Here is an 11835-nt window from a genome sequence, read left to right on the forward strand (position 1 = left end):
TAATATTGTACTGGCAAAATTATAGATGGAAAGGGAGAAGGAGAGGGGGGAGAGAGGAGGCTGTAATTGACTACAAGGGTATGAGTTATGAGTGATCATAGGGATAGTGTTACATAAGTGGAAATACCTATGGAGGACCGGATGTGTAAGCGCATACCTTATACAAACCTATAGAGTGCTGATGGGTGAGAGTGTGATGTTAGATATAAGACATCCTATAGTGAATAGTGAGCCGTAATCAAGTGCAACAGGGATATTTCACGTGACTATGGGAACCTGGAAGGTAAAGAAAGGGGAGAAAAAACTGTTAGACAAGGTAATCAGACATAATGTAACCAGTTGATCAGACATGATCACCTGGTTTGAGACCCCCTGCCTTACACTATATAGATATCATGTTCATTCCCCATCTATCTTGCTCAGGAGAGCATCTCCCTCCCCCGGCACCAAGAGCAGCTCATACTGAATTGTTACATTGACTAGTAACACTGCACACAGAAATGCACCTTAATATTCCACTGTTAACCCTTTCCTCCCAGCAGTAACACACAACTCCTCACCTTGATATCATGGTGATTTATGGTCAGAATGACTTCAATGCGATCAGTGATTTCTATTCTAGCTCTGCTCACATAGATTTTATATCCACACTCAACTATAGGCCGTTCTTCATATTTTGGGGGATTTTAGTCAGATATACTAGTTTGTGCCTGTATAGTATTGGTGTAGATGGGAGTGTAGGGCATGGGTTACATGGCACTGTGGTGGAATACTGATGGGAGGTATTGGTGCTGTGTTTGATGCTTCTACTGGGTATTTTCCTACAAATACTGGAACAGCTCACTGCTTAGAATGATCCTTCCCAGCTCTATAATATATTATATATACCCCACAATGCAGGCTCACACACACATTTGTCTCAAGTGTGTTGTAGGGACACAGATACAGTCTTGGTCATGTGACTAAAGGCTACTTTACACACTGCGATATCGGTCCCGATATCGCTAGTGTGGGTACCCGCCCCCATCTGTTGCGCGACACGGGCAAATCGCTGCCCATGCCGCACAACACCGACCAGACCCGTCACACATACTTACCTGCCCGGCGACGTCGCTGTGTCCGGCGAACCGCCTCCTTTCTAAGGGGGCGGTCCGTGCGGCGTCACAGCGACGTCACTGAGCGACCGCCCAATAGCAGCGGAGGGGCGGAGATGAGTGGCCGGAACATCCCGCCCACCTCCTTCCTTCCTCATAGCGGCTGGGAGGCAGGTAAGGAGAGGTTCCTCGTTTCTGCGGTGTCACACGGAGCGATGTGTGCTACCGCAGGAGCGACGAACTACATCGTTACTGCTGCAGTAACGATAATCGAGAATGGAGACCCATGTCACCGATGAGCGATTTTGCACGTTTTTGCAACGATGCAAAATCGCTCATCGGTATCACACGCAGCAACATCGCTAATGCGGCCGGATGTGCGTCACAAATTCCGTGACCCCAACGACTCCGCTTTAGCGATGTCGCAGCGTGTAAAGCCCCCTTTAGTGGGAGTGGTGTACAGGGTCTTAGCAGTAAAGAGTATTCCATATTTCTGCCAGATACCCACAGAGATATTGAAATCTGAAAAAAGAGACTTCTGCTCATTGAAGGTAAGAACTGCTCACATAGCGTTCAACTCCACAGCAAACGAGTGCTCTAGCACTGGCATCTCAGCAGGGATATTCCCCTACTACACATGTGTGTCTAGGTCACTGTGACAGTTTACAGGACATAACTCAGGGCACCTAGACAGAAGGCAGAGGGACTACTTTCTATTTCTGGTGTAGAGCTTAGTACAATATATATATATTTATACTATTACATGGGACACATGTACCTTGTATTACCATTATTCGCTGTATATGAACCCCTTTTCTCCGGGCATTATTTGTCTATAGCATTTTTCACGAACCTGAGGCAACTGAGAACCCTTCAGTGAAGGAATTCCACTAACCCTCACAATACCTACCAGGGGCCTCCCTGCAGTAACTCAGGTAGTTGTACCCATTCTCTTTCCGCATTCTATGTGTTCTTCTTCTTTCTTCTTTTTTTTCTTTTTTCTTCTTTTTATTTCTATCATGTAGTTCAGGGGTTTATAGATATATGTCCTGCATCTCATATTTCCTTTAGTGGTGCTTCTTACCCATTCTCATATCATTTACCCTAGTATTTCATGATCCTGAGGCGACTGAGAACCCTTTAATAAAGGAATCCTTTTTCACCTGAATTGTCAAGTGATACTTACCAGTGACTATCACGTAATGTTACAGGTAGTTCCATTTTCTTCCTCTTCTTTCTCTCCTTTCTTCTTTGTCACACGGTCCATTGTGTTATAGCCCACGTGTCATGATAACACTTGTACCATCTTTTCATTTAGATTCCACCTACAATTATTTACCGATTCCAGTTCTGGAATAGGCTTTCATCATCTACTCACTAGAATTCTCAAGTTCATAAGGTACTGAGACATATACATGTTCACACCATTATAAAGAACAAAGTATAAACATTGAGGTTTTTCTCACACCCATGTTCCTGTGTTCTTTGATATGATATGTGTTCATTTCCTTCACTATATAGGATTGCAAGTTTTCCATTTGTACCTTAATGGCAATGACGCTATACAATTGAACACATATCATCCTGTTATCCATATAGGTGTGTATTTACCTGCTTGACTATTTTTGGTTGTTTGATCCAGAATGTTCCTCCAGATAGGTCATGTGGAAATTTTCTTTCCTCAGTACAAATGTTTTCACTATGGCTTTGGAACATTTTTTTGTATGTGCATCATGGTCATTTGACCCATTGTACTCTCAAGTAGCAATATATTGTACTGTTATGTTGTACTATGTACTAATTACGTGTTTATATGGTTTTGTAAACCTTTATGATCTTAGATAACTTTATCCTTGATAAAGACCTAAAAACAAGCTCGAAACGTTGGATGAATTATCCTTTTGCACAAATAAAGAATTTTCAGCATTCTAAGAGTTCTTTTCTTACGTTATTGATCACTATAGTGTGCCAGAGCTATTTCTATTGAATTGACTCTTATTTTTTCTGAGCACCTGCTATATACACAGTGAGCCAGACATATTCAATTTTCATTCAGAAGGCAGAGGGAAGCCTTAGCAGCTGAGCCTATATCTTGGCTTGTGAGCATTAGAACAGGCCGGCGATTACAGGGTAACATGAAAAATGTCCAGCTTGCATTATGACTAGAACATGACAATATCCTTTTAAGTACTAACCTATGATGCGTTCCTAAGCAGTTGATGTTATATGTTCTACATTTCATTTTCTGCATACTTTACAAGTAGTAGAATTTGCTTTGATATAGGCAACTGGATTTTCACAATGAAAAGGCAAAGGATAACGCCCGAAAAAGACGCCATACATTATGTCAGTGCCATCACTGACAAACCTGGATTGACCATGAAATACATCAATCCCCTTAAAGGTGAGTTAAAACAAGTTTTAACTAAATTGCCTTAATATTGTCATGCATTAGAATGACTGTCTTAGGTAATGATAAATATTTTCTACAGGAAGAGGAGTGTTTGCTGAAACTGAAATCGAAAAAGGGAGTTTTGTTGCAGAATATCGAGGTGAGCTCACGTATGCACTTACGATGGTAGACAACTACTCGAGATTTATGGTTGTGGTACAAGTCAAAGATCTAATGGCCCATACTGCAGCGAAGGTCTTCCAAGCACACTTATGCAGACCTCATGGCTACTCAGAGAGAGTCCTCACAGATCAAGGCACTGCCTTTGAAGCGGAAATCTTCAAGGACTTCTGCAGCTTTTACCGATGCAGGAAGATGCGTATTACACCCTACCATGCTCAAACCAATGGTTATCAACCTGCTCAGGACTTTACCCCATATTCCAGATGTGGCCTTACAAGTGATTTATAGAGGGGTAACAATACGTTGGGATCATCGGATCTAATCTCCCTTTTTATACACCCTAAAATCTTGTTTGCGTTAGAATAAACAATAACATCATAAAGGTATAGCAGTACCGTTTCAAAATTTCGGTGTCCCAAGCAGCATTCCATCAGCCTCTTGAAGGTTCCTGGCAAATTGCACAGCTCGAAGGGCATGCTTTTGAACTCGCAGAGACCCATCGGGGTGGCAAAGGCGGTCTTCTCCCGGTCTGCCTCAGCAACGGACACTTGCCAATAGTGACTAGTGAGATCAAGGGTAGAAAAATAATTTGCAGTTGTCAATGCAGCTAGCTATTCCTCAATACAGGGGAGTGGTGCTGTCCTTCTTCTTTAACAGGACCAACGGAGCTGCCCAGAGGCTACAACTGTCACGGATAACCCCAGCCTCCTTCATGTTGCTCAACATGTCCTTGGTACACTGGTAATGTGCAGGTAGATTTGGCTTATATCTCTCTTTGATGGGTGGGTGTGCACTTGTGGGGATGTAGTGTTTGACCCCTTTTATTTTTCAAAAGTCTAGCGGATGTTTGCTGAAGACTTGCTCGTATTCTTGCACTAGCCTGTAGACCCCCTTCTTGTGATGTGAAGGTGTGGAGTCAGTGCCTACGTGTAATTCCTTACACCACTCCTCTGGCTGACTTGGTGAGCTGTCACTGAATGGGTGGGCTGAAGCAATGGTGGATGCTGCTGTTTGGATAGCATGTGTATCTACTGAGAACAGCTTATCAATGGTGGCAAATCGGAGCAGCTTAATCTTTTGCTCTCCGCAGTTCAACACTCTCATGGGCACTCTTCCCTTCCATATTAATGAATAAAACTATGATGTAAATAGCATATAAATACCCCACAAATGCAGATAAAAGTAGGTTATGGGAAAAGGGGGAAGAGAGAAACAGGAAAATAGTGGAATAAAGTATACCTTCCAGGTGGGAGAGGAAATGGCAGCACAGCCAGTGGAGGTGAAGCAAGGGGAGCCTGCAACTAAAGAGTTGAGAGCGTTATCACATGGTGACTGAGCCTGATTGTAACGGGAGCATAGAGGTGCCGATCCTGTCTTACCTGCGTTGGTGTAGAAGTGGGTGTCCTGTGGTGGAGTCAGCTATGTGCAGTGGTGGCCGTGGGTTCTTTTATGTGCGACCGTAGTAATAGCTGCGCCCACTTCCTGTATGGGAGTGGAATGCAGTGAGGGTAATGGAACGCACGCCTGCGCATTTGTGTTTAACGTCGCGCATGTGCAGAACGGAGAAAAGGCTGCGCTCACTTCCTAATGAAAGGGAGTGAGACGCATCTGGGAAGGGAAGGGAAAAGATTAGGGTTTGGGGATGATGAAAGGGCTTTCTACGGGCAAGGATGGCAAAGGGTGGCAGTGACGGAAAGTCAGGCAGCCTGTCCTGTCCTGTCCTGTCCGTCCGTCTTTTTGTATCATGAATTGGAAAGACTGCAAGGGGGAGGGGAGGTGCTTGTGTCCAAAAGGAGGAGTTATTCAGATTTATTGCAGTGGGCGGCGGCTGCAAAAAGCACCATTCTTCTTGTTTTTGCTCTGCAAAACAGCCTTTTCAAGGGTTGGCTTGGGTGACAAAATGTCTTCTGTAGGCGTGGGTTTGTCTCCCTCTCCATAAGATGTGTCCGGTATAGGCCAGGGTGCCACTCAAGGCCGTAACCAATTCGGGTTATAGCTTCTCGGCCTTTTGGCTAAGATCAAGTGTAGTTTCGGAGGACGCTACCTTGGTCGGTACTGGAAGGTGCCTGGGATTGCACGTCTGCCGGCCTTGAGGAAGTGTGTGCGCCTTCTGGTGACACATAGCCCTCTTGTGCCTGGACGGTTCCCAGGCAACGGGAGGCGATCACCTTTGTTATTTTGAAGTCCTACTGATAAACAGAAAAAAAAAAAAATTAAATCTGTTCTTATCAGTTTAATATCTGATACGTCCCCTCTCTGGGGACCATATATTAAATGGATTTTTAGAACAAGGAGATGGAAAAAATCTTGCTCTGTCCACTGCACGCATTGACCTGGTATTGCAGTACCTCCAGGACCGGTGCACCCCTTCTTAACCCAGTTTCCAAAAGCAGAACTCAATTCACCTGATTCAAATGAGCCCCATTAGTGAATTGAAAGAAAGCAAAAACTTTATATGCACCTCAATTTGGCCAATTCACTTTTCACACTTTCACCCTTTTTTTTATCTTTCACACCTTTTACTTGCTTTATTGATGCAAAAAGCTGTGCCAAATAGCAAACTCATCTCCACTCAACTTGACCAACTCTGCTATGTCCCGTGCAGTATCTTATTCTCAGTCTTATCTAGATCATTTGCAATTGAATAGAATAGATCCCTTTTGGCTGCTTATGACTGTGTAAAATATGTAGTTTTACTGGGCTGGGATGAGAGAATCCATTGAAGCATGGTGTAGGGATTGTGGTTCCTGTGTGCTAAGAAGAGAGGCTGGCACCAGCCAGAAAGCCCCATTGCAGCCAATAATCACTTAATAACTTTTTCAACTTGTCATCATATGGGAGGCCTTCCATTCCTTGTAGTAGTCTAGTTGCCCACCTTTGAACTGACTCTAACTTCTGAATGTCCTTTTTAAAATGTGGAGCCCAAAACTGGTTCCCATATTCCAGATGTAGCCTTACAAGTGATTTATAGAGGTGTAACAATACGTTGGGATCACGGGATCTAATCTCCCTTTTTATACACCCTAAAATCTTGTCCCAAGCAGCATTCCATCAGCCTCTGGAAGGTTCCTGGCGCATTGCACAGCTCGAAGGGCATGCTTTTGAACTCGCAGAGACCCATAGGGGTGGCGAAGGCGGTCTTCTCCCGGTCTGCCTCAGCAACGGACACTTGCCAATAGTGACTAGTGAGATCAAGGGTAGAAAAATAATTTGCAGTTCTCAATGCAGCTAGCGATTCCTCAATACGGGGAGTGGTGCCGTCCTTCTTTTTTAACAGGATCAACAGAGCTGCCCAAAGGCTACAACTGTCACGGATAACCCCAGCCGCCTTCATGTTGCTCAACATGTCCTTGGTACACTGGCAATGTGAAGGTGGTATTGGCTTATAGCTCTCTTTGATGGGTGGGTGTGCACCTGTGGGGATGTGGTGTTGGACCCCTTTTATTCCCCCAAAATCTAGCGGGCTTCCCACCGGTAACCCGCTCCCCAGCTTGGATGGATGCTGAGGGAGCCCCTTTTGCCCGCAGGCTCTGGCCCTGGGAACTGTAGCCTTGGCGGTGACTGTGCTTCCCTCTACGGTGTGAGCTGTTGCCTTCAATCGGGTCTTGACTGCTGGGAAACCCTGGAGGTTCCTGTCGCTAACGGATTTGACCGGTTTTACGGCGACTCCTAGCCTGGTCGGGGTCCGTAGGCCCTGCCGGATGGTGCTGGCTTCTCTTCACTCCCAGATCTGGTACCGGCGGGCCACCGCCCATCCCCGGTCCGTACGGTTCACTCCAATCAGCCTCTCCTGCAGAAGGTCACCACCGTCTGCCAACCTTGCTGAGTGCCCGGGCCACACACCCGGACACGGTCAGTCTCCTCTCCTCTTCACTTCTCTAACTCCAAAACTGATCTCTAATCTGACTCCTTTTCCCGCCTCCAGGACTGTGAACTCCTCGGTGGGTGGGATCAACCGCCTGGCCCACCCCCTGGTGTGGACATCAGCCCCTGGAGGAAGGCAACTAGGATTTGTGTTTAGCTTCGGTGTGCCTAGCCGGAGTGTAGAGTGTGTTGGTGTAGTACCTGTGACGACCTGGCTTGTCCAGGGCGCCACATTCCCCTATAGTAAAATGCAGACCGTCCGCGGGCTGCCCGTCCATCACCGGTTTTATTTTCACAACTGAAAAAGAATAAAACGGTAAAACATGTAAAAGCATCATAAACATTTTACAACGGTACAGCTTCCGCTCTTCTCCCACCCAAACAACCTGGCCCTGATGCTGCCCCTAAGAAGCGGGCAGCACCCCTTGACCCCAGTCCAGCACCAAGTTGCCCGAGCGGGTTCTGTCTCTTTCAGGGGGCCCACGTCCAAGGGGACCCCTGAACCCCCGGAGGATCGCCACCGGTTACGGTAGTGGCGGGCCTAGGCCATCCCTTTCCTCCAGGCCCATCCTCCCAAATCAGCCTCTCCGGAGGCGGTAACGGTGTCAAGCCAACAAACATTTTTATTTACATTGCACTAAGTTTGTGGTTGCCCTGCAAGTTCTCGGGCTTGTCCGTAAGCAGTTCCTTACGCAATGGTTGCACAGTCCCTACGGGGACAACAGTTGCCGGCAACGGCCGGTTTAATCACGGTTCAATCAGGTAAACTTCTTTGGTTGATCATCTTTACTTATCATTTAAAACTTTCAAACTGGTACACTCAACACATAAAGCCCCCCCCTTTTAAAGAGTAGTTTCCCTGTACCTAAGTGGGGGTCTACCTAGGTTGGGGCGAGTGGACCTTCGGGGTCCGGTGTCAGTGGTGACAGGCAGTGGGGCAGAGGGAACAGTCAGTTCCTCCTCCCTGCTATCATGTGGGGCAGGCGGAGGCGTAGGGGAGCTGGGTACAGGTACATCCCTGGGCACTGGCTCGCGGTTAACCGTTTCCATCATTTCTTCATCCACGGGTTGTGGGAACAGTATCACTGGAAGGATCACCGCACCGTTCTGTGTAGGCCAGTCTGCTGGAAAATCACCCATCATGGTGTGGATTACCTCTTTTTCCTTCTCCACTGGACTGGGAACTGGAGCCTCATCCGCTACTCTCAATGCTGGTGGGCACTTCTTCAGGTGGTCTCGGGAAACCGTGGCCAAAGTCCCCCCCTGGTCACGGCTGATCTGGTAGGCCTTCCCATTCTCCCATCCTGTGGGCTGGACTACATACGGGGTTTTTTCCCATTGATCATCCAGCTTGTGGGCCCTTCTTTTCCGCTTCAGCACTACATCCCCAGGTTGGAAGGAACCGGCAGGCGCCTTCTTGTTGAAGCACTGCTCCTGTTGTCCCCGACTCCGGCACAAGTTCTTTTCAACATACTCCTGGACCTGTCGGTACTGTGTCCTCCGCCGAGTGTCCCATTCAGCTGTCGACAGGAGTGCTTCTGAAGCTTCCAAGCCCATTTCCAGATCCACTGGTAGCCGGCCGGGACGAGCTCTCATCAGGTATGCTGGAGTGCATTTCGTAGAGCTGGAAGGGATGTTGTTGTACATATCGACCAGGTCAGGTAGCTTCTCCAGCCACAGGTTCCGCTCTTCCAGTGGTAACGTCTTGAGGAGGCCCAGGACCAAGTGGTTCATCTTTTCACAAATGCCATTGGTTTGGGCGTGGTAAGGCGTGGTCCGGATTTTCTTGCAGCCGTACAACTGGCAGAATTCCTGGAATACCTCTGCTTCAAAGGCCGGACCCTGGTCGGTAAGCACCCTCTCCGGGTACCAATGCGGTCAACAGAAATAAGCCTGGAAAGCCTTAGCAGCGGTGCGGCCGGTTAAGTCCTTAACTGGGATAACCACCAGGAACCTCGAGTAGTGGTCTACGATGGTCAGAGCGTAGGTGTACCCACTTCGGCTGGGGGTGAGCTTTACATGGTCAAGGGCAACCAGCTCCAGCGGTTGGTGTGTAATGATCGAGTGTAGGGGTGCCTTCTGGCTGGCCTCGTCCTTCCTTCTCAATGCGCAAGGGCCACATTCTCGGCACCAGGCCTCCACAGATTCCCGCATTCCACTCCAATAGAACCGCTCTCTTAACAACATCTCTAGCTTCTTCCACCCGAAGTGCACTGCACCATCATGGTATGCTTGCAGGACGGTGGGCACGTTAGCCTGGGGAATCACCAGCTGGCGGATCTTCTCGTGAGTCTTTGGATTAATCAGCTCGCGATACAACTTCCCCTGGTGTAGGTATAGCCGGGTCCGTTCTTGCCACAGACGTTGGGCTTCGGCAGGGGCAGCAGGGTCTATCCCAGCAGAACCCTGTTCCACTAGAGTCTTGACCAGGCGGACAGCAGGTGCCTGGTCCTGAGCTTCCTGCCAGTCCTGTCGGGGCAGCGGATCCAGGTTCACCCGTTGTTGGTAGACGTGCACCTTCTCAGTGAATGGCCGGTGAAATGCAGGCAACTCGATCTCTTCGAGGTCATCATCCTCTGGCCCCTCTTCCGACAGGTGGGGCATCCGGGAGAGTGCATTGGCATTGACGTTGGTACGGCCGGCCCGGTACTTGATGGTGAAATCGTAGTTGGCTAACCTGGTCACCCACCGCTGCTCCAACGCGCCCAGCTTGGCCGTATCTAGATGGGTCAGCAGGTTATTGTCTGTGTACGCGGTGAACTTGGCTGCTGCCAGGTAATGGCGGAACCGCTCGGTGATAGCCCACACCAGTGCCAAGAGCTCAAGCTTGAAGGAGATGTAGTTCTCAGGGTTCCTCTCAGTCGGTCGGAGTTTTCGGCTAGCATAAGCTATTACCTTTTCCCTTCTGTCTTGGACCTGGGATAGAACAGCCCCCAAGCCCACATTGCTGGCGTCGGTGTAGAGGATGAATGGGCGGCTGTAGTCAGGGTACGCTAGGATTTCCTCTCCGGTCAGGGCTGTTCTCAGCTGGCGGAAGGATTCCTCATGCTTTTCTTCCCACACCAATGGGGCTACTAGGGATCTACCACCATTGGTCTGTCCTACGAGGAGGTCTTGCATGGGGGCAGCCTTCTTTGTGTACCCCTTAATGAAGCGACGGTAATATCCCACCAGGCCCAGAAACTGCCTCACTTCCCTCACTGTGGTCGGTCTCGGCCAGTCTTGGATGGCGGTGATCTTCTCGGGGTTGGGGGCGACACCTTCCGCACCAACCACATGTCCTAGGTACTGCACTCTGGGTTTCAGCAGATGACACTTTGAGGGCTTCAACTTCATCCCATACTTGGCAAGGGACGCGAACACCTCGGCTAGGTGCTCCAGGTGGGCTTCATACGTCTGTGAGTACACAATCACATCATCCAAGTACAGCAAAACGGTCCCATAGGCAGTCTTCTCTCGGTCTTCCGGTGCCACGGCCACCTGCCAGTACCCGCTGGTGAGGTCAAGGGTGGAGAAGTAGTTAGCGGTTCTCAGCGAGGCCAGGGACTCTTTGATGCGGGGCAGAGGGTAAGCATCCTTATGCGTTATCTGGTTAATCTTCCGGTAATCCACACACATCCGCATGGTGCCGTCCTTCTTCTTAACCAGCACCAACGGAGCGGCCCAGGGACTACAGCTGTCCCTAATAACCCCTGCCTCCTTCATGTTCCTCAACATGTCTTTGGCGCATTGGTAGTGCGCAGGGGGAATAGGCCTGTATCTCTCTTTAATAGGGGAGTGTGTACCGGTAGGGATGTGGTGTTGAACCCCTTTAATCTGCCCAAAATCTAGAGGGTGCTTGCTAAAAACCCGCTCATACTCCTGTACCACCCGGTATACCCCTTCCTTGTGGTGTATGGGGGTATCATCAGTGCCGACATGTAGCTCTCGATACCACTCGCCTAACTCCCCCAGGGATGAGTGGGAACCGGCAGCAGGCGGTGTGACCGGGGGAACGGCTTCATGGATCGTGTGGGGATCTAGAGTGAGCAATTTGGCAAGGGTAGCGTACCGGGTGGTGCATGAATGCACACATATTGGTTTTATAATCTTATTGTATTACTTTATATTCTTATTTCACTTGTGCATATCTCCACCATAATCCTGGCTAAGAAATATAGCTTTTTTTGGGGTACACAGGTAGTAAGGTCTTCTTTCTATTTCTTTAGGGGTGATATAGCCTGGTGGAACTCTAGACCTCTAACATTATATATGCACCCTTTTTCTTTATGGTTCTTGGACACCTTATAACATTCTTCCATA

The 11835-nt window shown here is 48.4% G+C and overlaps 1 pseudogene; it reads left to right on the plus strand.

Annotated features, from left to right (window-relative positions):
- The first annotated feature begins 5832 nt into the window (after positions 1-5832).
- LOC142286510 (U2 spliceosomal RNA) lies at positions 5833-6039 on the plus strand (annotated as a pseudogene).
- Positions 6040-11835: the final 5796 nt, after the last annotated feature.

This window comes from Anomaloglossus baeobatrachus, unplaced genomic scaffold (genome assembly GCF_048569485.1).
Source record: "Anomaloglossus baeobatrachus isolate aAnoBae1 unplaced genomic scaffold, aAnoBae1.hap1 Scaffold_66, whole genome shotgun sequence".
NCBI lineage: Eukaryota > Metazoa > Chordata > Amphibia > Anura > Aromobatidae > Anomaloglossus > Anomaloglossus baeobatrachus.